This window comes from Alosa pseudoharengus, unplaced genomic scaffold (assembly GCF_046254945.1).
Source record: "Alosa pseudoharengus isolate Yale_2024_CS ecotype anadromous, Long Island Sound unplaced genomic scaffold, YU_APseudo_1.1 YU_APseudo_1.1_scf_19, whole genome shotgun sequence".
Taxonomy (NCBI): domain Eukaryota; kingdom Metazoa; phylum Chordata; class Actinopteri; order Clupeiformes; family Clupeidae; genus Alosa; species Alosa pseudoharengus.
The window spans coordinates 10598827-10604826 of record NW_027468657.1 but is presented as its reverse complement, the minus strand read 5'-3'; the positions used below and the strand labels follow the sequence as shown (position 1 = coordinate 10604826).

Here is a 6000-nt window from a genome sequence, read left to right as displayed (position 1 = left end):
TTCCCTTAGTTAGCCATCCTCCCTTCAAGCCAAATTCAACCTGGCTTCAGTTTATTATCTACATTGATCTAATATTGTTATCTGTAGACTACATAGTAAAACGATGCAATTCAATAAGTAATTATAGTAATTACACGGAACACTATAAAGAATATCACAGTTGTTGACTAATAACACATTTAAAGTTCATAAGTCATGATAATCATTAACCATAATCATAATATTAATACAACACTGCAAAAAAATGAAATCTAACCAAGTGTTGATAATCTTATATTAAGATCAAAAAATCTATTTGATATTGTTTTTAGTATGAAAAGACTTACCTAGCACTCTCTCGAAAGATCATTTTTACTTAATTTAAGAAGACTTTGACTTATTTTAAGGAGTCTTATCAAGACAAATTTGCTCAACGCACTGGCAGACAAATTTGCTTGTTTTTAGGACAAATTTGCTTAACGCACTGGCAGACAAATTTGCTTGTTTTCAGGATGAGATGTCATAATTTAAGAAAAGTTTGACTTATTTTAAGTCAAATGATTTCATGAGAAAGTGCTAGGTAAGTGTCTTTACACTAAAAACAATACCAACTAGTTTTTTTTATCTTGATATAAGATTAATAACACTTGGTTAGATTTTGTTAGATAAGCAGTTTTTGCAGTGAAGATACAATCGTAGACATACTTTTGATCTGAGCATTTTGTAAACCTAGTTTACCAGTCATAGCCTACTAGATGTGTAAATAGTAAGTAGTAGTAAGATAGTAAATTATTACTAAAAATGTCTTTAATATTTTATGTCTCTTGTGTTTCTGTGTTATAGAAGTGGATTGCATGCATTGCAAATTCTGTAAGTTTGAGACTTCTGAAGAGTTGCTACTGAAACATTGTCGCCTCAGTCACAAAGGTGATCACTGGCCATGCATTTACACAGAGTATGTTTGTGTGTTCAAAACACCTGGTGCACTTAGATCACACCTTTCGAGATCACACAGAGAGACTGCAAATACACCAAGTTCAATATTTCAGTGTGAACTATGTGACTTTAGAGAGACCTGCAGTGAAAATATTTATGGAAGCATCTTGGACACCACTTACAGAATCAGGAAACTGTGCAATGTCCCATACGTAAATGTACTTTTAAAACAAACATTCGTCCCACTTCTACTTCCCATAGAAGTCGAAATCATAGAAATTGTTCAAGTCAAGACTATCGAACTGTAGAAAGAAGCAGCACTTTAGATGATGCAAATGATGATGATGAACAAGTTAATTTTGAAGTAGAAGGATTACAGGGTAATGAAGTAGGAGGATCACGGGATAATGTTGGCGCAGATGAAGTACAAGAGTTTGATGAAAATGTGGACAATGAGATACTTAAACACAAATTGGCTGCTCTGTTTCTTTCTATGCAAACAGTGTTGCATGTTCCTAGAATGCATTTTTAAAGTTTGACTTAATCAAGGTTTAGGCCACAGATGAACTGCAACATGATGGTTTATGCTACAGATCCATTTAGACATTGTTATATTGATGTATGGCATCAAATACATGGTTTTGTTCAATCAATGTTTTTAGATTTCTGAAGAGTTTTATCGGATCACAAGCAAGAACCTCCTGGTCACTTTCCGTGCATCACTTGACAAATATGTGCTTCGCCTATTAAAACTACCGGGCAAAGAAGGGAACATTTGGTCCAGAGATGGAAGACCTCCTGGATAAGCTTGATGAAGAGGTGAGTAAGTGCCTGAAGCTGATTATGTATGTGAACTCTTTCTTTTGCAATTGCCTAGTTTTCTGCATTTATTGGTTATGAGCCTCATCCAAGTCACTAGTGTAGATAAACACAATTGAGTTCGGGATTTACATCACATGAGTGTGGCGGCGGCCATATTTAAGGACCCTGAACTTTGACAAAAACAATATTACTAATGGTAGCATTAATTATTAGCCTGACGAGCCAGACCCACATTAAAATGTAGGGTCTTGGCACTCACCGTTCGCAGTGCTCAGTCCCAGGGGCGGGATTATCGGTTGTCTTTCAAATTCCCTCTGCACGCAATAGGACAGCGCTATCCCCAATGCGAGTCCCATGCGTTTTCCCACCAGCGGAACTAGTTGGCTAGTTCAAACTTTTGCCGCTAGGGTGCGTCTAGATTTCTAGACTAATTAATTGTCACAGAGGTGAACAAAACTAATGGACAGTTATGTGAGCAATTATGTTTCCATTAGTAATAATCACTTTATGTTCGGTGTCCCTAAATATGGACGCTGCCTCACTCATGTGACCTAAATCCCAAACTCAGTATGTTGAAGCTGATGGCACAAAAGTGATTGCTATGTTTTGTCTTTATTGATCCATACTTTACATAATGTTGGTGGCAAAAGTGAACTTTTTTAATTAATCCTGTTTGAATCTACACTCAAGCCTGGGCTACAGATGACTAAATCAAACCTACCCAGTATACAAGAGGTATCTTTCCCATGACACTATTTCCATGTTCCTAGGATGTGTTGAGAATGATGTTAATGTAGCAGCTGGTTAAGGTCATTAGACTATTGAAATGTTGATAAACTTGGGAATTATTTTTGATGGAGGTTGTCTGTGAGGCATCAAATCAGTCATGATGTTCCAGCAACTGCATATACAAAGGGAGCAGATTGTTTCATTTTTCAGTGCCATATTGGTCATTGTTACCATACCTCAAAACATTCTCCCTGTAGCAAGGTGCTCTGGCAAATTTTCATTTTCTGAAGAGCAGTTCACTTGCTTTTTTACTAGCATTGTGAATTTACAGTATTATGGATCATTTCTCGATGTTAAATGTAATATTTACTTTTGCACTTTTAGACTGAGAACATTGTGTTTTTCCATACTAATGACTTGGATGAAAATGTCATATTTTATGAATAATTAATGCTGAAAATAAACAAACACGTTTTACATTTAATAGCTACAGTTTAATTCTTCATTTCATTTACACTGTTTATCTTCAGTTTTGCACTATGTGAATGGTGTTTGTATTTGTGTGTTGGTATTATCTTTAGACAAGTGACATTGCTTTTCAACGAAAGACAACAGCTCTGAGAGGACTACCCATCTTTATCCGTGAGGACACATCAAAGTTTTTCTTGAAGTGTTTGGTAAGTGATTTCTTTGTTTAATATACTTTAAAAATGTATCTGGGGTGTTACCAATGATATGATTTCTAAGTGAATTCTGATAATTTTGAACATAATAAACTTTGGAACATATCCTCAGATGCTCAAACGCACTTTCTGTCATTCTATGAGCGGTTCATCAGTCCAGATGTGTGTTGCAAGGCTTGATGTTAAACTACTTCTGGTAACTGGTATACTAATGGGTGATGGTATTTAGGCTTTAGATTGTGAGAGCTAAATCTATCATGGGGTTGCATGTACTTAAAGCACAAAGTTCTACACAATTCCCAGATCCCTGGGTTTGCTTTCTGCATAAATGTTGTCCTAACACATATCACAATGCCAATTTCAGTGACATTAAAGGAACCCTCTGGAGAGTCAGTCCATATCCCTGTTCTTTGAGGCTGCTGAGTGCTGTTGATGGTTATCATAACGACAGCAATGAGTTGCATGCCCTCTTCGGTTAGAGTTGGCTGCCGTTTCGCTATTTGGTCTATCCTGCATGAAATTCTGTCGTTCTCATACCTATCGACAGCACTCGGCAACAGAAACAACAGGCCCACGGGTTGATTCACTCCAGATAATACCTTTAATTCCCACACTCTACTTGCCTTTGGAGTTGAATGGAAAAGTCCGTAGCATAATGGTAGAATATCGGTGTAACTGTTTTGCTTTGTATTTAATATTGTTTCTGATTTCTTTAGGAGACTGACCCTGCGGATGCTGTGGTCCGAGGTGTGTCTGTTGGCATTCTGACTGTCTATGAAGATGAGGATGCCACCACATCACCAATTGTGCGAGATGTACCTATTGTGTTGGAAGGACGCATCATACTGCATGACTTACCTGACCTCCAGACTGCCTTTGCATACCTCTTTGGCCTTTTGTATGCCATAAACATTGAATGTCCAAAATTGCTAAAGTATACCTTTGAAGCAATTCAGACGATCTTTTTTGAGCTTGGGTCCCTATGCTCATGGCGCATCAGGTCGCTCAAAACAAAGCTTTTGCAGTAAATGTTTGTAGACTGTTGAGTCATTTCTCTTTTACCCTCGGAGTTGAGAGTTAAGAGTTGCATATATGCTCAGTGCCAGTTTTATGTGTTTCCTCAGAAATAAACATGGTATGCACACATCGTTTTGTAAAATGCCTATTCAAACTCCCTATAGGACTTTTTGTTATCCAAAATGCATACTGACAATCAAATGCTTACTGCACATTAACCCCTTTGTGTAGAAGTATAATCCTGGTCTCAAATGAAAGGTAACCCTTTGAGGTTTCTTGTGAACTATTTAGATTGTACGGCAGGTGTTCTGATATAGACTGACTACACAAAATATGGAATAATTACAAAAAGGCCTCTATTTTTGCATTTACTTTGTTCAATGAGTCTGTATAAGATAGACTATACAACTGATATTGGATAACACAACAAAAAGATTCAATTTCTGTGGATTCTTGTGAATATTTCAGTACCCAATATGTTGCATCTACTTATTGTGCTGCACTGCAGCCAGAAGTCAGGGTAGCACCAAAAGCGGAGGGGGGCATTTTGGATCAAATTTAATTGAGACATAAGATTAATCTGAAAATGTAGAGCACTATACAGATTGTACATGAAAAAAAGTTGTCATTTTTAGACTCCCAAGAGTCAAAGCTTTGAAATGGTGTATAACATTACTATGCTACATAGCAATATGGTGCATACAATTGATTTAGAATGTGTGGGGGAGGGGGGTAACCATCCCGCTTGCGGGACACTGAAAATTATGTTAAGGAAAATGTACCAAAATGTATAATCAGCTTCAATTATATCTAACATTTCATAATTTTAGGGTACAGATAACTTGAGACTTGAAGGTAGAACTACATGCTAAAAAAAAACCTTTCTTTGTTATTGTAAGGAGAATAACCTGGTTTGGTCATCAAAAAAAATTAAGTTGGCTAAACTCAAAAACCTTTGTAAGGTCAACAAAAAACGAAGTTGGCTAAACTGAAAAATATTTGTAAGGGCAACAAAAAAAACCAAGTTGGCTAAACTCAAAAACCTTTGTAAGGTCAACAAAAAAGGAAGTTGGCTAAACTCAAAAACCTTTGAAAGGGCAACAAAAAAATCTAAGTTAGCTAAACTCAAAAACCTTTGTAAGGTCAACAGTAGTAAACTTGAGTTGAGAAAACTCAAAAATCTCTTGCATCATGTTGCCTAGAAAATTTGAGTTGTCGCAACTATTTCTTTTTTTACAGTGTGTGGCTACAACCAGCAATAAGTGATCTGCTTGGAGGTATACTGTACATTTGTAAGTTTGTAAATTTGCCATTTCTAAACAACTCAATGATGTGTATTCTGTATGTATTGTATATTTGCACAATTAGCTAACTTTTACCACTTGTAATAAACTAGAAGAATGCACTATGTGAAAATAAATGTCCTTGAGACCACATTAACTGCACAACTTCATGAAAAAGTTCTCAGGCCGGCGCCTATAAGCGACACACAGTCTCTCAGTGTTTTTTAATAACTCTCTTTGGAATTTCACTTTCTGTTAAATTGCCTTGTTGCTGAGCCCCAACCCTTGGTCTGGAGACTGGTGTTCTCCCTTCGCCGGCCAACTATGTCTGCTCGCCTCAAATTACCGAGCTGCACACGCATGGTGAAGGCCCATGCATATTTGATAGTTCTGTGTTCAACCTAACAGAGAGCTGGAGAGAATTTTGCGATCAATGCGATGTATGTACATATTTATTACACATTTATTTGCACATATTGATGTTTGCTTGTTTGTTTTTTTTTCCAGAGTGAACCTTATATGAACTTTAGGTTGCATTTTTACAAAAGGAT

At 36.7% G+C, this 6000-nt stretch overlaps 1 long non-coding RNA gene across 1 annotated transcript in view; it reads left to right on the top strand.

Moving 5' to 3' along the window:
• LOC143133056 (uncharacterized) overlaps positions 1–3151 on the top strand; it is a 3880-nt gene extending 729 nt beyond the window's left edge. The window contains exons 2-4 of the long non-coding RNA XR_012988426.1: positions 823–906; positions 1578–1734; positions 3048–3151. This is a non-coding gene — a long non-coding RNA (uncharacterized LOC143133056). The remainder of the gene's footprint in view (positions 1–822; positions 907–1577; positions 1735–3047) is intronic.
• Positions 3152–6000: the final 2849 nt, after the last annotated feature.